The sequence below is a fragment of the Lactuca virosa genome, chromosome 6 (assembly GCF_052849685.1).
Source record: "Lactuca virosa cultivar CGN04683 chromosome 6, Lactuca_virosa_CGN04683_v6, whole genome shotgun sequence".
NCBI lineage: Eukaryota > Viridiplantae > Streptophyta > Magnoliopsida > Asterales > Asteraceae > Lactuca > Lactuca virosa.
The window spans coordinates 180,662,031-180,689,718 of record NC_136431.1 but is presented as its reverse complement, the minus strand read 5'-3'; the positions used below and the strand labels follow the sequence as shown (position 1 = coordinate 180,689,718).

Here is a 27,688-nt window from a genome sequence, read left to right as displayed (position 1 = left end):
TTATTAGTGTTAATTTTCCGTTCCCTGAGTTCGATACCCTACTTATTTAGCTACACCACAATTGATAGGTCCATTGTCTTTGTGTGTTAATTTCATAATTAAAAGTAGGTTTAAAACTAGTTGAGTCTACACACATCAAGTTTTTGGCGCCGTTGTCGGGGAACGGTTCAAAAATTAACACTAATTTCTAGTTTTATCGATCATTTGTGTGAGATTTATCTTGCACAAAGTTATTTCTTAGGTAACTTAGTTACTAGGATAAGTTTTAATAGTTTTTTGGATTAGAAGTTTAATTAGAATTTTTTATGTTTTTGCTTTGAACTCGCCGAGTGCACTCGCACCTACTCGGCGAGTCCGTAGCTGAATTCCAGTTTCGTTTTTCTTTTTAATTTTTGTTCTTTTTACGCGTTTTCTTGTTTTGTTTGCAGAAATTACATGACCAGAGGATCCAACACACCTTTGGTTCCTCCACTTGAAGACCCAGAATCCGCTTTAAGAAAAAACAAAGGCAAAGAGGTTGAAAGCTCTAATACACCGAAGAAATCACCTTTCAAGAACTTGAAAACGGTTTTTGGGAAGAAAAAGGACAAGAAAGCAAGAGAGGCCAGCAGTCAAAAAAGCGAAGAAAGCAAGTTAGAGAATATTGAAGGTAATCCAAAAGAAGCCGAATTCGAATACGACTACGAAACCGAATACGAAGAAGAAAGCGACTTTGAAGGCGAACTAGCTAAACCCATGGCTAACATCGATAAAGTTCCCATGGGAGAATGGAAAAAGAGAATACGTGACGATACAGGCCCGGGACTTGTGCAACCCGTAATTCCCGCTACTGCCACTTTTGAACTAAAGGGTCACATACTTGCTCAACTCAAGGAAATTCCCTTTTACGGAAAAGATCATGAAGATGCCTATAAACACTTGGATGAGGTCAACGATGTAGCTGATTATTTTAATGTTCCAAATGTGCCTCGCGAGACCCATCTACTTCATATGCTTCCAGTTACATTCAAGGGTGCTGCAAAAGATTGGCTCAAATCATTACCTCCAGGATCTATCACTACATGGGCTAAAATGAAGGAAGAATTCATTGATCAATTTTGTCCTCCCTCAAAGATAGCCAAATTGAAGAAATCCATTGCCAATTTTGAACAACAAGCTGGAGAATCCTTATACGAGGCATGGGAGAGATATAAAAGTCTACTAAGGAATTGCCCACATCATGATCTTAATAGCCAACAAGAAGTCTCCATTTTTTATGATGGAGTGAATGTGACCACAAGGCAACTCCTTAATTCACAAGGACCTCTCACAAAGAAGCCACCCCCGGTGATCAAAGAACTAATAGAAGAATTCTCTAAGAACTATAAGGAATACCACAACCCAAGGAATGACTTGTCTCGAGGGGCGGTGAACTCCATTACCGATGACATGGAAGCAATGATGGCAAAGTTGGAAAGCATGGACCGGAGAATGACTAAGATGGACCAATCTATCCATGCTATTAGAGTGGGGTGTGAAAACTATAGAGGGCCTCACCTTACATAAGATTGTGATCTTGATGAGAATGGGAACCGGAAGGTACAAGTGTGTTATTCAAGTGGAGATAGATATGATGATAATTGGCGAAAACCCAAAAAGGAATGGCTACCATATAAGGAATATAAAAAGACAAGGGAGGAGAAATACAAGCAAAAAGATAGGGGCTTTTACCAAAAGGAGGAACCGGTACATGAAAAGAAATAATATTTGGAAGACATGCTTACAAGATTCGTGGTTGCGTCCCAGAAAAGACATAATGATACCGATGCTACACTCAAAGATCAACAGACTATGCTAAGAGAACACCAACTTATGATGAAAAATCAACAAGCCTTACTTAGAAATAAACAAGCATCTATCCTCAACATAGAAAAGCAGCTGGGCCAACTTGCTCAACAAGTAAATGAGAGAAGACCGGGTGGACTCCCTAGTAATACCGAAAGTAATCCAAAAAGTGCACATATAAATATCGTAACAACTAGGAGTGGGAATATTATAACTCTTCTGGCCCCAATTCAGCAAGAAGACCCTAAGGTGGTGCAAGAGGAAGAAGCAGAATCTGAAAAATCAAAGTTTCCCGACACGACTCGCCGAGTCGACGATATGGACTCGACGATTCCCCCACCTGAACAGAAAACTCAGCCTCCTGTCAAGCAATACCAGCCTCCACTTCCATTTCCTGATCGAGCTAGGCAAGAAAAGAATGAAGTTGACTATCAGAAGTTTCTGGAACACATAAAGGCTCTCCAAATCAATATGCCATTCATAGAAGCGGTTGTACAAATGCCAAAATAAGCAAAATTCCTCAAAGAGCTGCTAACCAATAGAAAAAAGATGGAAGAAGTAAAGAAGGTGGTCTAAAACGAGAACCGTTTAGCTGCTATGTTGAACAAACTTCCTAAGAAGAAAGGTGATCCGGGAAGCTTAACATTGCCTTGCCAATTTGGAAACTTAGCTACCATTTATGCATTGGTTGATTCAGGGGCAAGTGTAAATCTCATGCCTTACTCAATTTTCAAAAAGTTAGATCTCTCGGAGCCAAGGCCCATTCGTATGGCAATTCACCTAGCAAACAAGACGGTTACATTCCCTAAGGGAATATGTGAAGATCTCCTGGTGAAAGTGGACAAGTTCGAGTTCCCCGCGGACTTTATAGTTTTAGACATGGAAACGGATCCCCAAGTCCCGATCATACTCGGAAGACCTTTTCTTAATACAGCAAGGGCTATCGTCGACATGAGAGATTCTAAACTTACCCTTCGATTAGGAGTTGAATCAGTCACTTTTGGAGTTGATCAAGCCATGAAGCATGTAAGGAGTAGTGACGACACAGCATTTTCGATTGACATGTTGGAAGAGTTATTGGAGGATTGGAATGAAGATGAGCCAAACAAGTCCACCGTCACATTTGAAGAAGAATTTGATGCTGAAAGAGACCTGCTGGAAATAGAGAGACTGCTCAAGGAAGCCGATTATAACGATCTGATCAGAAGTGCGGAAAACTCGACTCGCCGAGTAGCCTCGACCGACTCGGCGAGTCCATTCGAAGAATCTCGAACAGTCGCGAATATTGCCCCGGACTCGACGAGTCCCCTCACTGGACTCGACGTGTTCAACATTCAGAACACGAAAACTGAGCTTAAAGCACTACCAGAACACATGGAGTACGCATTTCTTGAAGATGGCCAGCAAAAACCTGTAATTATAGCTGCTGATTTGGCCCAACATGAGAAAGAAAGCCTTGTAGGTGTACTAAAGAAGAGGCAAGGTGTTATAGCATGGAAGATAACCGACATCAAGGGAATTAGTCCGGCCTATTGTTCCCACAAAATCAACTTAGAAGATGGATCAAAAGCTATAGTACAACACCAAAGAAGACTCAACCCAAACATGCAAGAAGTTGTGAAAAACGAGGTGGTGAAACTACTAGATGCCGGAATCATTTATTCGATCTCCTATAGCCCATGGGTGAGTCCGGTCCAAGTGGTTCCAAAGAAAGGAGGTATGACGGTAGTGGCTAATGAAAATAACGAATTAATTCCAACGAGGACGGTAACCGGGGGGCGTGTTTGCATCGACTATAGGAAACTAAATGATGCCACATGCAAGGATAACTTTCCATTGCCATTTATCGATCAAATGCTTGAGAGGCTTTCCAGTCATCTATATTATTGTTTTCTCGATGGGTTTTCGGGGTACTTTCAAATTCCAATCGACCCACAAGACCAAGAGAAGACCACTTTTACATTCCCGAGTGGAACATTCGCATATAGACGCATACCTTTTGGGTTATGCAATGCACCAGCTACTTTCCAAAGGTGCATGATGGCTATCCTTCATGATATGATCGAGAAGTTTATGGAGGTTTTTATGGATGACTTCTCGGTTTTCGGGTCCTCTTTTGAAGATTGCTTGTCTAACTTGGATCTAATGCTAGCAAGATGTGAGAAGACCAACCTTGTTCTCAATTGGGAGAAGTGTCCTTTTATGGTGAAGGAAGGAATTGTGTTAGGTCACGAGGTCTCAAAGATAGGGATAGAGGTGGATAAAGTGAAGGTTGATACGATAGCCAAATTACCACCTCCAACAAATGTCAAGGGGGTAAGAAGCTTTCTAGGCCATGTGGGATTTTATAGGCGCTTTATTAAAGACTTTTTGAGGATCACAAGGCCTTTAACTCAATTACTCTTGAAGGATGCACCATTTGATTTTTCCAAGGAATGCCATGAAGCATTCCATTTGCTGAAGGAAAGATTGACCACTACTCCTATCATGATAGCACCCAATTGGGATCTTCCTTTCGAGCTAATGTGTGATGCTAGTGATTATGTTGTTGGTGCTATTTTAGGGCAAAGGGTTGATAAACATTTTCAACCAATTTACAACGCAAGCAAGACATTGAATCCGACCCAAGAGAACTACACTACTATCGTGAAGGAGCTGTTAGCAGTGGTATACGCTTTTGACAAGTTCCGGCCATACTTAGTTTTATCCAAGACAATCGTTTTTACGGATCAGTCTGTGTTGAAGTATCTATTTGCTAAACAAGATGCGAAGCCCAGATTGATACGTTGGGTCCTACTTCTACAAGAGTTTGATACCGAAATACGCAATAAAAAGGGGATGGAAAACGTAGCTGCCGATCACTTATCAAGACTAGAGAACCCACTTTTGGAGGAGTTAGAAGAAGATAAAATTGGGGATGCTTTTCCCGATGAGTGTATCTTGGTAATAGCGGGAGAAGTGCCATGGTTTGCGGATATAGCCAATTATTTAGCAACCAAATATATCCCAAAAGATTTGACTCGCCAACAAAAGAAGAAATTCTTTTCGGAAATTAAATACTACTTTTGGGACGAGCCATACCTTTTCCGAAGCTGCACGAACGGAATGATAAGAAGATGTGTATTCGGGAAGGAAAGTTAAGAAATTTTGGCACACTGCCATAGCGTACCCGTCGGAGGACATCATGGAGCACATTACACGGCTAAGAAGATTTTTGATATTGGAGTTTATTGGCCTACAATTTTTAAGGATGCTGCTCAATATGTCAAGGAGTGTGACTCATGACAAAGAGATGGGAATATAGCATCCCGAAATGAATTGCCCCAACATAGCATCCAAGTGTGTGAAATATTTGATGTATGGGGGATTGACTTCATAGGACCCTTTCCCATGTCTAAAGGGAATAAATATATCTTGGTGGCGGTTGATTACGTGTCTAAGTGGGCGGAGGCACAAACATTACCCACTAATGATGCTCGGGTGGTGGTACGATTTTTAAAGAAACTATTCTCAAGATTTGGAGTTCCTAAAGCTCTCATTAGTGATCGGGGCACTCACTTTGCAAATGATCAATTGGCCAAAGTATTGAAGAGATATGGGGTGCAACATAGGTTCTCAACATCATATCATCCACAAACAAGTGGCCAAACCGAAGTAACAAATCGAGCGTTAAAAAGAATTTTGGAAAGATCGGTTGGAGGGAATCGGAAGGAGTGGTCGGATAAATTAGATGATGAACTTTGGGCCTTTCGAACAGCTTTTAAGACACCTATTGGTACTACACCATATAGGCTAGTCTATGGGAAAATTTTCTACTTACCGGTTGAATTAGAACACAAGGCTTATTGGGCATTAAATGTGTGCAATTTTGATTTGGCTGAACTTCGAACTAACTGGTTAATGCAAATGAATGCCTTAGAAGAGCTTAGGAATGAGGCCTACACTAGTTCCTTGATATATAAAGAAAAGACCAAGAATTGGCATGATAGGAGATTGAAGGGTAATAAAGACTTTAAAGAAGGACAAAAGGTGCTACTCTTCAACTCAAGGTTAAAACTTTTTCCAGGCAAGCTAAAGACACGATGGGATGGTCCTTTTATAGTAAAAAACGTTTTTCCACATGGGGCGATAGAGCTTATATCAAGAGATGGAATTCCTTTCAAGGTTAATGGTCATAGAGTGAAGAAATATGAAGAAGGAGTTCCAAAAGATGAAGGACTTGAAGAAGGGCTTCTTCTGGGAGGCACTACAGAACCTCAGAGCGGAACAAAATCCAGCTAAAGACTCTTCAAAAAGAAGCGCTTCCGGGAGGCAACCCGATTTTAGAGTTTTCTTTTCTTTTTCCTTTATTTCTCATTTTTATTTTCATTTTTCCTAGGATCTGTTTTTATCAATCTTTTTCTTTTGTGCTCATGATGATTGCTTGAGGACAAGCAATGCTCAAGTGTGGGGTGGTGGCATTTTTAAAATTTTTATGAAGCAAAATACATCTGCTCGTCGAGTCCATACGCTTACCCGGCGAGTCCGTTTAATAAATCCCGATTTTACGCGAAATATCGCTGCTATTCGGCGAGTAGGTATACCTACTCGGCGAGTCCACGTATTTACCCGAAAAAAATATATTTATTTTTACATTCTGTAAAAGGGGTTTTACCCTAATTGTGAAACATTTCCAGCCGCCATCCCTACACGACGAGCGACTTTTCTCTCAAAGCTTCCATCTTGATTCCTCTTTTCTCTTGCAAATCCAACTCAAAGGTAACTATTTTTCACTCTTAATCTGTTAAAAGTTTCAATCTTTGGTAAGTTAAGCCCTTAATTTCTGCAAAATCCCCATTTTTGACTAAACTTGGATTTTAGGATTTTGAGTTCTTGTTAAAATAGGACGTTTTAGACAAAATTTCTTTAATGGTTACACTCCTGGGACATACCGAACCAAACCCTTGGAGTAATTTACACATTTGGGTGGTTTATTCCATCAAACAGAATTGCGAAGTTCGTCCTACTCGTCGAGTTTGTTCGTGGACTCGGCGAGTCCATGCTACTGATGGCCAGAATCTGACAACTTTTATTTTCCTGTGCTTTTTTGGTTGTTTTCTTGGTTGTGATGTGCAGGAAACATGTCCAGGAGGGGGCAAACTTCAAGAGGGGGCAACCATGGGGACATTCCATGGCTTAATTTCCCTCAAATAACTCCAAAGTCTTCACTTGCACGTGCAAAAAATAAGCTGGAGGCATTAAAGCGCAAGGAGATTTACGTTCCTAATGAACTAGATTGGGCATCGATAGGACAAGCTGGGTTGGAGGAAGAGCTGAACCGTTATTTGGTCAAATCTGTTGAAGTTGATGGGGTCACAACAGTTTGTGACGGGTGGACCCGATTATTCAAGATTCACGAACCCGTGTATCAGGAGTTATGCTGGGAGTTCTTTGCCACCATTTCCTTCCAGGGTGGTAATGGGTAGTACAGCCCGAATGTTATTTCATTCTGTCTTGGAGGAGATCTGCATCAGTGCAGCATTGCAGAGTTGGCATAGAGACTTGGTATTTATGATCAACACGTGATAATGTCTGAAACTTTTGAATCTTTCATGGAACAATGCCATAAAGACTTGCTTGAGGATGTGGTTGCATCAACTTGGTGGACCACAATTGCAAACCGGGTTTATATTCCTTCATCCGCCAAGAGGGGAGCATCCGTTCCCCGATTCACTGTTTGATACATCGTCTGATTGCGAGTTCTATCAACATGCGAAAGGATGACGATAAAGTCCCTACTCTAGACATTTTCTACATGTGGAGTATTATCACTCCTAATGTCTTTTGCAATTTGCCATATGTATGGCAAAATACTTAGATGAAGGGGCAGTTAAGGAGCGGGTCACTTCAAAGATTAACGGGGGCATGTTCGTTACAAGGCTTGCAAGGACATATGGTATTTTGGACCAACAAGGGGCACGAGCATTAACAATGATTCGTAGTCCTCCCTTTAGCACAACATTATTCATGAGGGCTAGGATTATTGAGGATTTTGGTGGGGGACACATTTCTATCCCCGATGATGATGAACCATTAATGTTGGAGGAACCAGGAAGGAGAGTTAGGCAAAGGAGGGATCGACCCCGAGAAGACCCACCGGTCATCCTGGTGGAAGAGGAAAACACGGGATGGGATAATGTGTAATTGAGGGGGTACTTGGATGACATTGGCCGGGGCATTAACTACGGCAATGAATCATTTGTTTATCTATTTGAACAAATGAATATTACGCCGAGGCCCGGACCCGAATTCCCGTATGTGATGAGTTGGGAGGAGCGTATGCAGAGGAGGAACAATCAAGCAAGTGGGAGTGGAGCTGGAGGAGATGATATTGAAGAAGATTGAAGTTTATGTTTTTAATTTGGATGTTATTTTATTTTGTTGGTTTTGTGTTTTTGAACTTTTATGTTTGAAGACTTGATTAGGAGTGTGCTTGTTTTCTTTTACTTGTGGTTGCTATTATTTTTCAGATTGAGGTTAGGATGCATGCGGGAGTCTCAAGTGCCAAGGCTAGAGTAAGGATCGGGTCTAGAAGAAAATGTGCAATTTTTGAGTTTAAGGTCGAGTCCGGTATCAAAGAGGGTTTAGGAGTGTTGCTAATTAAAGGTAGATGAAGGAAAGACACTGAATCATCATACCCAACCAGAGCAGAAACGGACTCAAAGACAGAAAAAAAAATATTTATCACTCAGTGATGTACTCGCCGAGTGCATATTTTGGGCTCAACGAGTCCTCTTGAAAAAGCACGACTATTCTGCTAAAAGCTTCCTGCTCGACGAGCAGCTGTATCTACTCGGCGAGTAACTCAAAATTCCATTATCAAAATTTGGATTTTGACCACATTTAATGCGGGTTTACTCATATCCTTTAAAAATTAATTCCCAAAGATTTTTCGAGCTTATTTTCTTGCATATATGGAGCTGCACCACACGAGATTTGACACCCGAGACATGGATGAGTTGTTCCCATGTCTAAAGTCGATTGAAGATGGAGCTTTAAATGAAGAAAATCAACCTCGCAACTGCTATCCCAGGGGAGTTTTTTCCAATTCCTTATTTACTTTGTTATTTTCTTTATCATGCATAATATGCGATGGGACATTGCATAAATTAAGTGTGGGGTAGGGGATTGGTCACATTAGTAAAAATTTTAAAATTTTTTGCATAAAATTGCTAGGGATTAATTTAGAAATTTTTGGTAAAAGCAATTAGGATTCCATGCTAGTATTGTGTTTAATAATTCTTTGAAGACCCAAATGTTTAGTTGAACTTGTTGGAAAATATTCTTTTATATTCTTTTATATGGATCACAATCAATCTCATTAGTTGTTCAATCTCATGGTCCTTTTGGGTTGCCTTCACCAAAGCAACTTGATAGGATGAATTATGGTGAGAGAGGATTAATTATGATTTATTAATATATTATGAGAATAATATATTAAAGGAGAAATCATATTGTTTAATTAATATTAGTCAAGAATTAATTGATAATTAATTTTGTGGCTAAAAGAGATTAACTAAACTTAAGGGACTATAATTGTAATTATAAGATAATTGCAATTGGGCTATGGATTACTTAATAATATATAGGTTGGACGAATTCTATGGGGAAGCCCATTAGAAATCGTCCAAGGGATATACTAAAGGAATCCATGGGGTGCTTAGGGCTTAAGCAGTCAGATTAGGGTTTCCTAGTTGAAAACCCTAATAGCCTACATGTATATATAGCACCCTTAAGCCCCAAAAACGTGGCGAAGAGTTTCTCTAGGGTTTCTGGACGTTTTGGGCAGCCTCCACTCTCCTTATTCTTCATCCTCTTGCTCTTGGTGTTTGTGAGCCATTAGAGGAGTGACAATTGTGACTCTAAGCTTTCTAAAGTCATTACAATGAGGATTTGAGATTGTTATTGCTATATAACAATCAAAGGTAATTCTCTAAACCCTAATTTCAGTTTATAATATGTTAGATCTAAGATTGTAAGTCTTGGATACATTGCATGTACAATAAAGAAACCTAGATCCAAGCATTAGGGTTTGCATGAGCACATAGGATGTTCTTATGGCCAAAACCCATCAGTGGTATCAGAGCCTTGATTGGTTTCTATTGTATGTGATGCTATGTTAAATTATTTTACTGAAAAACGATTTTTTGGCCTCTGCCCGACCTGACTCGGCGAGTCAGTGGATGAACTCGGCGACTCTGTCTGACTCGGCGAGTCCAGTCCCTGACTCGACGAGTCTAAGGGTCAGACAGAGGGAATATCGGGATTTCTTGCTGTTTTGTTGAAGGATTAATACCAAAAACGTATTTTTATGATAAAATCCGATTTTTATTATATTTAGATGATTATCCTTCATAAAACAAAAGATAATTTCAAATCTTTTGAATAATAGTTTCCTTATATGATAAATATGGATTATTTAAATTATTTGGTAATTATCTTATGGGATTAGGTCAAATATAGATAATGACAAAATTAATTGTTTAATTTATATTATTTGTTATTTGATCTTTGTGTTGTGAAAAAGTTTCAATTGTGCCCATGTAAGTTTTATGGTTTAAATTTGAACTTAAAAGTTTTGTTTTGAAATTTAAATAGTTAGAACCCTAATGTTTTGAAATGTTTCAAAACTTGCCCTCAAGTTTTGGAATTTAAAAGTTGATTAAAAGTTTAATTTAGAAATGTTAAATTTTGAAACCCTAGTATTGTTTTGAAAAGTTCAAATCACACCCTTATGGTTTTATTAATTAATTAAAGTGTATAATTAAAGGAGGTTTAATAAATCCATAAAGTTTTGGTTCACAATTTAATTAAATTAAAAGTATAACTGTTAAATTTGACCACGTAGTATTTTAAAAGTGTAAAATACACCCTATACTATATATAACATTAAAAGTCTAATATTATATATATGTATGAGTAAAAGTCAGTCTTACCGTTAGTAGGCCTCATTCACGAAGCTGATCTATAAGGGGTGTTTAAGGAAATTGCCTATAAAATGACGATTGAATGGGTATCCACTCTTACCCACCGCACTCTTGACTAGTGGATGGTCGTTAGCCGAACGGGTAGGATAGGACAGAAACCTTCCATTATAAGTATAATGAAGTACAAAAGTAACTAAATGTTTTTACAAATTCCCAATCTTAGTTACTTTAGGCAAAAGTGAATTGATGTAATTCCATGAAATTACACTTTGTACCCTTGCGAAGACGTTAGTGGAACGTGTGTGGTTAACCGGCACACTAAATGGTTCTAAGCAAAGGTAGCAAAGGGTGACTCAATGTTTGTCATAGTTCGGTGGAGCGTGTGTGGTTAACCGGCACATCGAATAGGTGACTGTAACATGTGGGGGAACCATGTAAGTTTGCATGGTTATTCACACCCTGTTTTGTGATCCTCGGCATCCCAGTCACAAATCGAGGGGCATATCGAGATTTAAACATGCCATTGAAAAGTTCAATGAATCTCAAAGGATCTAGGAGTTTTCAAAGCATTTAAAACTTAATCTATTTTTTGTTTTTCATGGTGGAAAATTAGTGAATCGTCATTCACTTACCTTCAAATGTTATGCAATTTGGGTTACGGCATCCCTCTCCCAAGTTGTGGAATATTGTGTTGGGTCCTAGCCTTAGTATCTCATTTGGGTGATTAATTAAGGACTCAATCAATCAACTAACTTGAATTTATTTTCTCCCATTTTGTAGATGTCAAAGTACGACAACTATAGTCTTCCCAAATCCCGTGGAACAAGCTTTCCACATGAAGATGATATTCCACGATTCGATCGAGGAACAAGAGATCATGCTTCACTTCCTCCACCTCCTCCAATTATTCTCCCTAACCCACAAGTTCGAAGGCTTGAAAAGTTCAAGCTCACTCAAGCCCTTTTGGCAAGTAAACATGAAGAAGGAAAGTCGGTGTGTGCACACGTCCTAGAGATGAAGTCACACATTGATAGGTTAAGAATGTTGGGATCCGTTGTGTAACATCCCGAAAATACCGGCTAAAAATTTCATTTTTAAATTAGGTTAATACATAAAAACATCGTTACAAAACATTCATAATAATACTTCATGCCTGAAAACCGATAATATCATAGTAAAATATTCAGAGTACATCCCAGAAAATCCATAGTGCGGAAACAAGAGTGTGTGTGATATGCCGCTACCGCGCCGGCTCCTTTCCCCTAGCTGAAGAGGTACCTGAAAACAAAACTATAAAACGTAAGCACGAAGCTTAGTGAGTTTCCCCATAATGCCACATACCATACAATCATATAATGAACAACTAGGGGATACGGGTCTCGCCCACACCCATGGAGATACGGGCCTCGCCCACACTCCGCTAGCTGGGAGATACGGGCCTCGCCCACACTCCACTGTCTCTAAGATACGGGCTCGCCCACACTCAGCCAATAACCATAGCATACAAGTATCACACAGACAACGAGTATAAACAACTCTATCGTACAAGCACATATCATAACCAAACTCAACTATGAGATACGGGCTCTGCCCACACTCCAATACTAACGTATCATCTATACGGGCCGGCCTTGGTGCCGTAGACCCGTTCCTACTGGAAGGAAACTCACCTCGAGAGTAGCTGCCGAAAACCTGCTCGGACTACGCCTGGCTGCCGCACCGGTAATCCCTCCGGCTATAAATCCGTAAACATGGATTAGGTACTCATAAATACCCCTAAGGTCAAATGACTGGTCAAAGTCAACTCCTTGGTCAAAGTCAACCTCCTGATTGACTGGACTCGCTGAGTCCATATGGCGACTCGCCGAGTCCTTCTACGTCTAGCCCGACTCTGACTCATCGGGTCCCTGTTCCCACTCACTGAGTCAGCCTGACTCGCTAAACGGGGAAAACTAACAAACCCGCGACTGGACTCGCCGAATCCAAAAGGGGGGGGGACTCGCCGAGTCCGACGAACAGATCTTACGATTCGCTCCAATCTTCCATCAGAACATCAACCTTGGAGATTTGGAGATTCTGGGACTATAGTTACACGTTAAATTGCTAATTCCACGTGCGACTACGAAGGGTTGGACCTCCTACACTTAAACCCTTCTTATCCTAGCAACAGTTCATATGACTCGCCGAGTTTGAAGAACAACTCGCCGAGTTCAAGGCTTTATTCAAGGGACTCGCCGAGTTGGGAGAACAACTCGCCGAGTTGGAAGAACAGTTCATATGACTCGCCGAGTTGGAAGAACAACTCGCCGAGTCTAAGGCCATCTTCATGGAACTCGCCGAGTGCACTTTGGCACTCGCCGAGTACCCTTCGACTCTTCACCCATTCTGGCCAAATCTGAGACATGCAATTATTCCAAACCATAAATCTAAGCTCCTAGGGCATAAACACACGGAGTTTGGGAGGTTTAAGGGCTTGCAAACCACATGTAAGGGACAAAAAGGGAATCTATTTTACTAAAGATCAAGGAGGAGCTTTCTTACCTGGTTAGGAGGTTCTCCCAGGGTAGATTTCGGATCTACCACACTTCCTTGCACCCTCCAACTTCCTTCTTCTTCTTCTAAGCTTCAAACCTCCTTCACTAAGCCAAAATCACTCACAAGGATCAAAATGGGCTAGGGTTTCGCTCTACAATTCTTCTGGAAGAGAATGGGACGAAGTGGGTGAGTAAAAGTGTCTAAATGGGGTGCAATGTCTTTAAAATAAAGTTTCATCCAGACGGGTGGACTCGCCGAGTCCATGCATCGACTCGTCGAGTTCACCGCTCAAATTCCGTGTCCACCCCGCTGCTACTCGGCGAGTCGGGACGCAGACTCGCCGAGTTCGTGGAAAAAAAAATTAAGATAAAACTTAAATAAAATCATACCATGAACCCGGTGTTACACGTTTTCTGTGAGGAGCTGGCTGTTGATTGGGTTCTTCAGTCACTTCCTAACTCGTATAGTGAGTTCGTAAGAGAGTAATATATGATGAACCACGATGTGACCCTTATAGATCTCACCTACATGCTTATTGTTGTTGAATCAGCGATGGTTTGGCGCACTGGAAAAGCAAAGTTGATTGGTGAATCTTCCTTCCAGACCTCTATGGATATAGGCAATGGCAACGAAAGGCATGCCATGATCGAAAAGTTTGATCATAAGAGAAAGGAAAAGTCTGAAGTAGTTCCATGTGCTGTTCCAAAAGAGTCAATTTGCTTTTATTGCCAAGAGAAGGGGCATTGGAGACGAAGCTGCCCTATTTACCTAAGAGATCTAAGAGATGGGAGAGTCAAAACGTGTGGCTCTGCTTTAGGTAAAATCCATTAACTAACTCTTTTAAGTTCCTATTCTAGATTCTTAATACATAATATGATAAGATTACAATTGATGTTTTGTAGGATCAAAGAAAAGAGAGGAAGCTTAAGAGAAGAAGTGAGCTGAATCTAATCGTGAAGAAATGGATTTCGATCGCATTGCTTGAAGATTAGAATTTTGAGATACTACTTGGAGTTAGAATAGATTGCTATGAAATATGTATTAACATAGTTTTTCAATGAATTGTATTGTAAGGACAAATTTTTGCGCAATAAAATGAATTTTGATTTTATATTATTTATCCTTGCAATGGCGTGTATGAAAAATTGATGTTTGAATGTTTCTATTATTAGCAATAATGGATTTGATTCTTAATTATGTTATTTGTGGAAATTTCAAGAATTTACCAAATAGGGAGAGTTTCTCATCGCCCAAGTTTCAATTGGACAGAAACTTGGAATCATGCAACTTGGTTGCATGATGAATAAGAAATTTCATATTTGGAAATTAGACTAATTCGTTGACAAAGTGTCAAGTGAAGGACTAGGAGATCGAGTACACAAAGTTGTGTGTTGATCAAGTCCACTACAAGAGTGAAAAAGATATTCGTCATGATTTACTAAAGGTTTAGTGAATATGATTATACTTGTAAGATTAAGTGTAATTCTGAATTGATTGAAAGAGTTTAAATCAATAGCAGAACGGATAAGAAGAATTAAGTAGGCAGAAAGATAAAAGTTTCTCTATTCTAAGAAGAAGGGAGAGTACATTTTATTATGTTTTATGATAGGTCTTAATGATTAAGAACCATATCTCAATTGATCCTCTAAGTGAGTCTTAGTACAATTGTTTGTCTGAGAAGAGGAATCAAGAATTGAAGAAATGGTTAAATCAAGAAGTCAATCATACTTCGTTCCAAGACAAGTCTTAGAGTTAAGATTGTGACATTGAGTGACAAGTCTTAAGAAGGTTTATAACACTCATCAAATGTGGAATTGAAAAAGGTTTTCTTATTCTCGTACATTTGAAATTGGAAAGTTGTGATGTCTTGGATAAGACAAAGACCAACTAGGACCAATTTTATGAAGTGTTTTGTCTTGATAAAAGCTACACTAACTCTTGAATATTTATTTGTCGAGAAATGTTTATTGACAAGAGAATCTTATATGTCAAGGAGTCAGTGGGAGTCTTAATGGTCTTGAAAAGTTCAAGAACTAATCAAGAATAAACCTTATCGATCATCATTAGCACACGACTTGAGGTTCACAACCTATCGTGTTGACACTATCTTGTTTCTGTGTCGTTCCAGTTGAGTTAATTATGCATATGAGTTCTATGAGTTCTCATTTGAACGCATAAAAGGCAAGCACCTTGATCAATGAAAAGTACATTGATCGGAAAGGGTGAGCTGCTTAACTACTTGGAAGACATGGTGGGCACTTGTGTTGCCATAAGGCAAGAAATCAAGATTGAGAAGGTTCGGTCCATATGAGTTTGAATTTGTCGTAAACTTTGGTTTTGACAAATTCACATGGATAGGAACACATACACCATTAAAATCTAAGTGTCATAATATTCCCTCCTTCGTGAAAATGACTGTGAGGAAATGCTTTCACTAAGAGAGATTTTAAGAAGATAGTGATTGTGAAAATTGGATTCTCGAATTCGATTATGGTTACAGTATCCCTTTCCATGATTCGAATTGTGAGATTTGGCAATTAGTCTGAATTGTTTAGACACACATATGAGCTATCTAAGGCAAAGGTGTATAAGCTTAGATAAAGGATTATCAAAGCATTAGGTATTAGAAATATGAACTTAAGAAATTCAATAGGTATTGTTTTTCTGGAAGTTAAGCTGGTTTCTGAATACATGTCAAAGCTAGTGGGAGCATAAGTGTTATGCGTATATGATAATAATCATCATGATAGTGGGAGCATAAATGTTGTGCTTGTATGATTATTAAGGCAAGTATTGCAAGTTAGCAATATTAATTATAGAAAACAAGAGTTATACTTTGCAAAGTCGTAAGGATTGAAAAGTTGTTTTGCTATAATTAAGGGAGAGAATATTATGCTTCATTTCAAATCTAAAGGCTTAGGTTGTGGAATGTTAATAAATTTAGTCAAGGATACATAGTGCGTTCTCAAATTTCGATTATGATTATGGCATCCCTCTTCATAGTTCGAATTGTGAGAACGTGACACATAAAATATTATGGCAAAAGATTGATAAAGTACCGTATCTTTATGTAATACATTATGCATCGTGTCCCATACGCTTAGGGTATAGGATTGATTGCAAATGCTATAATATTTGACCATTCTAAAATTTTCCAAATGTCTAGCGCATTTAGAGGGAAAAAGGACAAGAATCGGTTTTAACTAAGATAATTAAACAACTATCAAAGGACAATCCAAAGTTCGCTGAGGATTGGTCGCTTGTGAGTAGTTGGAAGTACGGTATTGGATGGACCATATCGACATTATTATGAATAGATAAGATTCTATTAAGAATGAGTTGTCATATGGCAAATATGGAAATGTTTCCATATTGGGAGTTGGATATTGAGAGTCTATGTCTATATTAGAAAATTTTATGCAAAAGGATGTTCAAAGGAATGTACTTTGAGTGAGAGACATCACGTCTATGGAATTGTATTGTAACAATCTCAAATAGAGAACTTTGTAATTTCATTGGCAATAGTCATTGTGATTTTGTGATATGACTTTACGAAAGGATCATTGCATAAAATGTTAGAATCTAGCATATTCTATAAGTAGCAAGAATTTGATATTCTTACACTTGTGAAAGGGATTGGGAGTTGTGAAATGAGTATGATTGGAAATGTGTTCATTTGATCTATTTCACAAAGCCAGGACCATAGGTAAACATTGTGTGCATGCTAAGAGCATGGGACAAGTGTAGTAATAATTCAAGTAAGAAGTTGATTACCCGAAACAACAAATAATGAGTAATCAATATGGTGATTAAATAAAATGTTTTATTTATACCCATAGTTTGGGGCCATATGGGATTAGTATTATTCTTGTGTTTCACTTTGCATGTTTTGACTTCCTGAATAATTAATTATTTAAGAATAATCAAATTATTTGAACGGACCACAGTCGTTCATATGTTGGAAGTAGGTATGAATGAAGACTGTCGTGAATTGGAGTGTGGATTGTCTAAAGTGTATTAGACATAAGCAAATGTTTGCTGCAACGTTCATGAGTGCTTATGAATATGATTTGAGCATTGGATTAAACCCACGCTCACTTGGATCACTTCATGAATTGTATCACGAATGATTGGTGAGACGATAATATCTTATATTCTTGAAACCGAGATGTGTGAGTTGTATCTTGCGAGTCGGTTACACATTGATAATATGTAAACGCACCAGTAACTTGATGTTATAAAACATATTGTTGTGAGTGATTCGGTAAGTGAGTGCAAGCAAGCATTGAATCAAATTTTATCCGTTTCGTTTATCCAAAGTAGGATAAAAGCGATATATTTGGGCCCCTCGATGATTTAGTGATGGCACCTAAGCGCTTGGCCAAGCCGAGACTAATTTGATGTGATCAATTGTAGTCTGTTGTCAGTCGTCATAAATCGGAAGTCGGGAAACAGTATAGAGAGAATAATTCGAATCCATGTATCACGTCTATACGATATCTAGAATGGAGGAATATATGATCCCTTATCTAAAGGACACGCGTATCTGATAAGATCAGAGTTGACAGCGGCTTTTGAAAGCTACGATTGCAGATCAGGATCTGAAGTCATATGCAGAATAATTATTAGACTTATCCAAGTGGGAAACTGTTGGATTAGTGTCTAAGTCCATAACTATTTTGTATGTACTTGACCCGATGGTGCATGGTCCTTTTGGGTTGCCTTCACCAAAGCAACTTGATAGGATGAATTATGGTGAGAGAGGATTAATTATGATTTATTAATATATTATGAGAATAATATATTAAAGGAGAAATCATATTGTTTAATTAATATTAGTCAAGAATTAATTGATAATTAATTTTGTGGCTAAAAGAGATTAACTAAACTTAAGGGACTATAACTGTAATTATAAGATAATTGCAATTGGGCTATGGATTACTTAATAATATATATAGGTTGGACGAATTCTATGGGGAAGCCCATTAGAAATCGTCCAAGGGATATACTAAAGGAATCCATGGGCTGCTTAGGGCTTAAGCAGTCAGATTAGGGTTTCCTAGTTGAAAACCCTAATAGCCTACATGTATATATAGCACCCTTAAGCCCCAAAAACGTGGCGAAGAGTTCCTCTAGGGTTTCTGGACGTTTTGGGCAGCCTCCACTCTCCTTATTCTTCATCCTCTTGCTCTTGGTGTTTGTGAGCCATTAGAGGAGTGACAATTGTGACTCTAAGCTTTCTAAAGTCATTACAATAAGGATTTGAGATTGTTATTGCTATATAACAATCAAAGGTAATTCTCTAAACCCTAATTTCAGTTTATAATATGTTAGATCTAAGATTGTAAGTCTTGAATACATTGCATGTACAATAGAGAAACCTAGATCCAAGCATTAGGGTTTGCATGAGCACATAGGATGTTCTTATGGCCAAAACCCATCAATTTCGACCATCATAACTCTTGCATACGATCTCCGAATGTGCTAACTGTTCTTCCTACTTCTTTATCTTGGGTAAATGTTAGGCTTAACAATAACTAATTTGGGTAAGTATAACCACACTTACATAACTCAAAAAATGGATACTTAAAGACTTAAATTTTCAATCTTGCTTTTTCTTTTCTTGCCAAAATTTTCATCTAATTTTTAACACTCATAAATCACTTCTCATATGACTTGAGTTACATAGCTACTTAAAAAACTTAAATTTCCCAAACTTTGTCTCTTTTCTTAACAGGATATATGCAAAAAAAAAATTAAATAAATAAACACTCATAACTCTCTCATATGATATACTTCAACTCAAAGTCACCAACCTCCTATTTTGTGTTTCGTTGCAAATGAGCCTAAGTTCTACAACCTCAAATATGAATTGTTACACAAGAAAATTGGTATTATAATAGGAAGATCTTGTACTAGTATAGAAACTCGTACCATATGGTAATTATATGGTATCTATCAAGTATACGTCTTGAGTATTCTTAGTTTCGATACCAAGCTGACTCATACTTACAGTCCATTACTTTATAGAATAAATACCAAAACGCCTATGAACAATAATGTCTTGTATTTTTGAAGTTTTGCCACAAAAAATTTAGATTTTGACAGATTTAGTCCCTTTAATTTTTTAATTTACAGAAAAGACCCTTGTAAAGTTTTTTTTTTACAAAAACATTCCATATGTCTAAGATTTTTATATCTTGGCAGATTTGACCCCTGTGTAGAAAATAAATTACAAAAATTATCCCCGTAATTTATAAAAAATGTTCTTGTGTATTTTTTTTTTTTTACAGAAAAATTACAAAAGTTGTTCCCGTAATTTACAGAAAATGTCATCGTGTAATTTTTTGGTACAATGCCTTTTGAACATCGTATGTTACGTCTTGAGTATCATATGCTATTTTCATCTAAAATAAAATATGGATAAACCCGTCTGTGTCAATGCAACGCAGGGACTAGCAGCTTCTAGTTATATCTATAATGCATACGGCCATGTATTAACATGGGCTTTGTTACTTTGGACCTAGGCTTTGGCATGTCCTTAACTATTTGAGCTCCGGCTGACCGGCATCTGGACCCCTAGTACCTATTTGATCAGTTTATGCTTCTACAAAATCATATGGAAAAGCTACTTTGAACCTTCCAGCACAAATCGGATGTTTCCCATCACTTGTGAACAAACCGAACCAATCCTGAAGATGGAAATGTCTTGACTGGCAGCTGGATCAATTAGATGAACTTTTTGAATCTTTGCATCCAACAATGTAGATAAATCCACATTGCCGAAAGAATATGAAATACATACATTATTACAAAGTTGGTTTTTTTTTATGATGGATTGATTATACAACAGTAGCCTTCCCTTCACATCTTGTACAACATCAAGCAGAAGAATTGTCAGCCATATCATGTTTTTGTTAAGAGCTAAACGGCATGCCAACAATTTTCTTCATATAACAATGGACCCTGTCAGCTCCGACCCAAACCAGAGAGGTCTGAAACATGCAATATGTCAAAAAACCAATAGGACATATAGCCATACTGGTTGTTTCTGACTACAAGTTGTATAATGAGCACAGAAATTACCAAAGTGATGATCTTGTATTGTAATGAAGAGTATCAACTCCAATGTCTTCAATCTCTGTATCAACAGTTGCTTTGGTTTCATCGGTATCTTCTTTTTCTTCACAAGAGTTGGAAACACAAAATTTCTGTAGCCACCTATCTGTCTCCCAAAGGACATGCATTATGCTCTCCCGCGATGAATAACCATGACTCTCAAACGGTAGAACGACTAGGCGAGAGAGTGCCCCATGCCCCTTCAACGCATTGAAGAAACGATCCGACTGCACCAAAAAAAAGATAAGATCTTTACAAACAACAGCAGAGACAAGTTGAAGGAGAGGATTATATATATGGTTGATGAGGTCATAAAAGCCAATCCCACCTGCATTGCCAGTGTTCCTGAGTTGTTGTCTTCTTCTCCATGGATAAGCAGGATGGGCTTCTTAATCTTATCGGCAGACATGAAAGGACTCATCTTGATGTAAGTATCAGTAGCTTCCCAGAGGGTTCTATCCTCGTTCTACTCAACAGTCAACAACATAATAAATTATAAATTACGAGCAAAAAAACCAACCAAAGTCTGCCATGTGTCGGTCTTACCTGAAACCCAAAAGGTGTAAGTGTTCTATTGTAAGCTCCTGAGCGAGCAATGCCACAACTGAAAAGATGAGGGGCATGTGCCAACAGATTTGCTGTCATAAACGCCCCATAAGAATGTCCCCCGATTGCAATTTTGCCTGGATGAGCCACCTGAACCACATAAACATCTCACTCAGTTACATATGATATGGTGGTTCGGAATAGATTTGATTTGATTTGATTTGATTTTTACCCCACGGCGGATGACTTCCTCCACTGCTACCTCTGCACTCGCAACAAGCTGCTCAACATACCTGCTCACCCACCAATAAGTTACTCTCTATAAGAAATTAAAACAAGGATCTAGGAAGTATTACGATTACCTATCATTTGCTTCTTCCTTTCCCTCACCAATGATGGGAATTGTTGGCCCGGATAATATAGCAAACCTGAAAAAACAAGAAACATGGGGAAAAGATTCAATGAAATACTACAAGGTCAAAAGTAAATATAAAAAGAGAGAGGAGAGGGTGCATGCCTCCTTGCGAGCCAAAGCAGTGGTGATGTTGGGCCTATGCCTGCAAACTCATTAGGAGAGCCACGAACCTGTCCAGCTGCTTCTTTGTTTTTAAACTCTCCGGGATACGACCACACCACACCAGACAAGGCAGAGGCTCGTCTCGTGTGGGGTCATACCCGGGTGGCAGGTACAAAGTTGCAGTCAGTTGGACTCCATCCTTTCTCTCGTACCTCACCATCTCCTTCTGTAATGAAGCCAACTGAGGGTATGGATGCGGGAACCTTGTGATTTGGCATGCTTTCCTCTCCGGCCATCTCTGTATGTAATACTGTGTGTTTTCAGTCAGGACCTTCAGCTCATTCACCTGCAACTCCCCTTCCTTCTGGTCCGACATTAGAGCCACCACACTCTCATAAATAATACTTCTCCTTGTCGCTGTGCCATATTCTCTCCTTTTCACCCGTATCTCTGTGTCACATACTCACATATCAGATGTTTTGAAATATGATGCATAATGGACTAATAAGACTTTACTTACATGTCAAACAGATCTAGAAAAGGTATGTTTCCTTCTGGGGTAGCACCATTTCCGTTTAGCAACAGGTATGTGGCTTGTTTATCCTCCTTCTTGAACTTGGCAATAACATAAGTCCCATCAGGAGTTCTCCGCAGCATGGGAGAAGCAGGGTCAGAGTACACATCTTCAGATGATCTATCAAACAACAGGCGTGGAGCTAGAGGATTCTCATTGGATGATTTATTAGGGGAGACCAACCAGGTTCTTACACGTCGTGTTTTGTACCAAGATTCATATATCAATGCAAGCGAATCATCACACCAGCTTATTCCTCTGCAGATATTAAAAAAAAAAAAAAAAAAAAAAAAAAAAAAAAAAAAAAAAACTTACCCATAGCGAAGATCAAGCTTATGAAAGATGTTTGGGTGGTCTTCACCTTCAGCAGCCTGTGTGTAGACTATGTCACGAGGAGAAACTTCTACTTTGGCATCACCTCCATCTTGAGTCTCCACCCTTTACCCAAATATAATATAAGTAGTGTTATTATATAACACACTTTTCAAGGTTTTCAAGTAAGTTATTACATATTACATATTACATACCAGTAGAGAGTTGAAGGCTTATCTGCCCTCCAGTTCAAGGAGCGCATGCCTTTTCGGACACTGTTAAAAGCAATTGGGATGTCCTCAGCAACAGGCAAATCACAAAGTGTCCTAAAAAATTTTCCATCAGCAGCAGACCAAAGATCAATCTTTTTGGGAAATCTTCCACATGGGACAGTAAAAGAGAAGGGTCTATGAAGCGAAGTAAGTAAAATGTATTTCTGATCAGGGGAGGGATCAAGTGATGTGTATAAAGCTGGCTCCCCACACTCCCGTCTAAAGAAACCAAAAGAAGCTGTGAGGTGGCATAATACTCAAACAAATCTTCATCGTATTCATCTTTAAGAAGATCTTGGAAGGTTCGAACTTGAACAACAGTTTTCTGCTCATTGGATTGGATTTTAGGACCAGAGGGGACTAACGGTTTCTTTGGTGGCTTTCCTCTAGATGCTGGGATTGTACAAACCAACAGAGTCGAATCATTCACCCACACATAACTGCCAATCAAAATTCAAAACAAACATTTTACTATTTACCAAACAAGATATAAAATATAATATTTCAAGATGATCCATACTTGTCAAAGATTGCATTCAGGAACACATCCGGTGACTGAAACAAGGGTTTAGCTTTTCCTGTCTCCACATCTGCAACCCAGACTCTCAGCTTGCTGCCAACATCATCCTCTTCCTCCTGTTTCACTCATCAGGCTCATCAAATAATATGACTGGATATAACTATTTTCTAGTTGCCAAATGAGCTATAATCATGGTGCTTCATTTTGAAACAGCCATTACCTGATCTTGCCCCCGAATGCTGAAGGCTAAATGCCGACCATCAGTTGACCTAACATTAACAAACAAAATGGAATTAATTAGAAAATGACACAACACACAGAATAACATTAGTCTATTCAAATTCCAAGGTTACCATGTAACAAAATTGAGTTTAGATCCATCTGGAAAGCCATGTATCAATTTTTCTGGGCCTAATGTGCCATCATCCCTTAAATCATGGATCCCAATACCAGTATAGAATGACCTACATGCAAACAACCAAAAATAATTATTCATCTATCAACCACTCCACATGAAAGCAGGGAGCATAAAAAAGTTGACACTGTATTACAATTACAAATTAACAATAAGCAAGAACAAGCATCCTTATCACCCACATCCTGCTGCGGGTATTAGATTTCCCATCAATACGAACGCCTGCAAGCTTGTCCTCTGGTTTCGCCAACTCTGACAATGGAGGTAAAGATCTTCGCTTTAAGAATAAAATTTTATCTCTCTGTGGAGAAAACGATAAAGCTGGAAGTGGTGGAGCATCAACAATATCTCTGATCTCTGCTGGAGGAAGACGGTATCCACTGTTTGATTCTGATTGCACATTCAAAATGAGAAACAGACTGTTAGTCAACTCCATTGCAAACTTATGCCAACTTCTTAAATACCCAATGAAACCATAAGCATGTTGAAATGAATTCATTAGTGAATTTAACAAAGTTCAAATTGTGTGCAATAGCCACTACAATCGATTGCCTACACCAGGTCTGAAACTATCAGTATCAGAGCAGATTGAGAACAAGTCTAAGAAGCCGATTTTGACTTTATATGCAACACTAGTACGGATTTTATTCCAACCTAAGCAGTCTCCCTATTATATAGATTAAATTGTAACCAGCCTAGCACCAAAGGCAAGGTGGGAGTGAGTATTTCACTTGTTTTTTACTTGGAACACATCTATCAACATAAGCAGTCAGCAGTCAGCAGTTTGCAGAATCCTTGAATTCCAGTTTCTTGGCTACAAACCAAATTTTCAGAGCAGACTCACAACTCATAATCGATGATTTGAATCTAAATGGAATTTCCTATACTTTGGTTGGGGAGTTAAAAACAAAACTATCCGATTACAATCGATTATCCAATTTAATAACCAGTGCTTCCAAGAAGAATTAATTCAGATGAATATCGAAAAACAAGTACCATCATCTTCAGGCGTAGCTGTTGACCCATTAGGACCAGCAGCGTCTTCGGTAGCGATTGCTGCAAGAGGGACAAGATTGTGTAATCGTGAGGTAGACATGGTTTGAAGAAAAGGGTTGCGGGTGGAAGGCGGTGTTGATGATGAAATTCGACAGCTTTTGGAAGAGAGAAAAGATGGGGAATAAGAAGAGAAGAGGGTTGAAGATGGATGAGGAAGAAAAGGGGGTGAAGTGAGGGAAAAGACAGAGAACCGGTGATAGACTTTGTGTAGGCGCATGACGATGGAATCTTGTTGGTGTGTTTGATATGTAAAGCGTCTTGTCCAATGCGCATCCGTAAAATGAACCGCACATAGAGTAATAAACAGTGGATGATGTGCTCATCCCGAATTGAATTCAGGATTCTTGTTATTGGACCAGAACCTCCACTCGTACCCTTCCCCTCTTTTTGGATTATGAAACCATTTTCCTCCCATTATTTCTAAAAATGAAAAACACATCTCAAAGGAAATATCTATTTATAATTTAAAAAAAAAACACAAGACAATCCTATATGTTTTAATGTTTATGTCAATATCATTAGTATGTCTGTATTTAATGGATTAAAGTTAATCATAACTAGTAAAGAACCCGCGGCTACGCCGTTTTTGGGGTAATATGGGAAAAATCGGCAAATTTTAAAAGATATGTGTTGAAATTGTAAATCACCACAAATAGGGGAGTAAGTTGACACCTCCTAAAATTTGTACAACCAAAAAAAGGGACATTGGTGGAGAAAATCCAAAAATGTTGTGACAATAATGTTAATGTTGTCAAAGTTGGGAAAATATGATGGCAAAATTCAAAGTTGTCAAAGTTGGGAAAATATGGTGGCAAAATTCTAATGAAGGTTTTTTGTGTTTTTTATGTCAAAATGTAAAAGTTTTGACTACAATGACGAAAAGTGTCAAATTCATTAAAGATTTGTGGCAAAAACACCAAAATGTAAAGCGTTTCACTGCAAGGACTAAAAATGTCAAAGTCACTAAAGATATGTGGCAAAAACCTAAAGACACAAAAACTGAATCAAAACATAAAAATGTAAAAGTTTTGACTTTAGGGACTAAAAGTGTAAAATTCACTAAATTCTTGTGGCAAAAACCTAACGGTAAAAAAAGTACTATTACTAAGCTCCCTTGGATTTATATATATATATATATATATATATATATATATATATATATATATATATATATATATATATATATAATGAAATGTTGTGTTGTCATTGACATGGATGTCACACCCCAAACCCATGAACGGTAGAAACGTTCTGGGGCGGAGGACGTCATGTACAGTATCACAACAATGAATAGTAGTAAACAAGTAACAACATCATCCATTGCATTAATAATATAATTTTAATACAAGTGTGTTCTGTCAAGTTATATAGACACCAAAATATAAATCAAAATGAAAGATGAGTCTTGAACGAGCTCCATCTTCTCTAAACCTTGCATCGGTACCTGTCTACTGATGACCTGAGGATACAAGTTATTTTGAAAGAGAGTATCAGCTTTAAAGCTGGTGAGATCATAAGTATTTTAGTGTCTGTATTTGTAAGAAAGTATTTGTAAGTATGTGAAGTATAAGTATGTAAAAGTTTTGAATCTCCTAGAAAACCCTATGTTTCCTACTAAAAGTAGTCTTCTACCAAGGCATCTAGTATATGTGTGTGACTCTTGTAAGAGTGCGTAATTTCCCAAATCTGCCTATCATTAACCAAAAATATAGCTTTTACATTACCGTGCATCGTGTGAATGTTCACGAAGTGAATGTAATGGGAAAATAATATAGTATTGTAGTGTTGTAATAAGTAACTACTGATGTACTAACTACTTTAAACCAATTGTAATTTAAAGTACCATGTGATCGGCATGTATCCTGCTACCGACTCAATAGAAAAACGACGATGTAAGACGTCGTAAGAAATGACATTTAGCACCCGTAGACTTGCAAGTCCCAATGTAGCGAGCAGCAAGGTGTAGGATAGTCAATCCAGTATAGATCTATACACAAACGCATACGCTCCCCAATTAAGGAGATTCTGGATACAAAACGGTCATGGCAGGTAGTGACATTCCCCGTTTAGTGGCTCACGTAAATGTAAAAATGTATATGTAATGAATGTGCTAGATGTATTGTACGTTCTCCCTCTGTCTAGCTTGTATGTATGTTCTCTCTGTATGGTATTGTAATGTACTGTGTGTACTAGCTATATTGTGTGTTCTCTTTCTATCTAGCAAGTATTGTAATGTTCTGTGTGTACTAGCTGTATTGTGTGTTCTTTCTCTATCTAGCAAGTATTGTAATGTTCTGTGTGTACTAGCTGTATTGTGTGTTCTGTCTCTATCTAGCAAGTATTGTAATGTTCTGTGTGTACTAGCTGTATTGTGTGTTCTTTCTCTATCTAGCAAGTATTGACTCATGAATGAACTGACTCATTGTATGATTCATTGTTCTAGTAATAGTATTAGTAACTTCTTAAACTACGCCTATCGTAGTTTACTAGTAATATGACTTGTATGTATGAACATGAAACTATACCCTTGCTACCCAAGGGTATTGAATTGACTGATAGAACTTTTATGACTATATATGTACACATGGTATATAACTAATATTTAAACGACCTTCGGACGGATAACCGATACCCTAAAGCCACATCCAAACAAGGAAAATGAGTTAAAGCGAGCTAGCCTTCCTAAGTCCTTTAAACATTACTTATATAACTATACATATATAGGCATGCAATTGACAATATAAAAGTATAAAAGAAGTTTTGTAAAACCTTTTGAAAACAGTTTGTTTGATAAGAACAGTTCAAAGTAAAGTATAAGAAAAATCTATGTTTGAAACACAAATGTAACAGAGTTTGAAAAGAAACATTCAGTATGTAAGACAGTTTGATAAAGAGTTTTAAACAAGTAAAAACATTTTGGAAAGCCATTTGAAGTAATCTGTTTGGTAAAACAGCTAAAAGTGTAGTAAATCCATTTGTATGCTAGTTATTAATCACATGTGATTGATATAATACTAGCATGATTCAACTTG

The 27,688-nt window shown here is 38.2% G+C and overlaps 1 non-coding gene and 1 pseudogene across 2 annotated transcripts; both read right to left on the bottom strand.

Annotated features, from left to right (window-relative positions):
• Window positions 1–1,119: 1,119 nt before the first annotated feature.
• LOC145122995 (small nucleolar RNA R71) lies at window positions 1,120–1,226 on the bottom strand. The gene has a single exon (XR_013714876.1). It is a non-coding gene; the product is annotated as a small nucleolar RNA R71 (small nucleolar RNA).
• An 18,828-nt stretch (window positions 1,227–20,054) lies between these two features.
• LOC145120225 (putative glutamyl endopeptidase, chloroplastic) lies at window positions 20,055–25,009 on the bottom strand (annotated as a pseudogene). The gene is made up of 14 exons (XR_013714161.1): window positions 24,597–25,009; window positions 23,783–23,990; window positions 23,539–23,649; window positions 23,406–23,454; window positions 23,186–23,301; window positions 22,609–23,105; window positions 22,397–22,519; window positions 22,028–22,339; window positions 21,508–21,957; window positions 21,353–21,418; window positions 21,223–21,283; window positions 20,991–21,140; window positions 20,773–20,910; window positions 20,055–20,671 (listed from the first exon to the last, which is right to left on the bottom strand). The product of XR_013714161.1 is annotated as a putative glutamyl endopeptidase, chloroplastic (transcript).
• Between the last annotated feature and the right edge of the window lie 2,679 nt (window positions 25,010–27,688).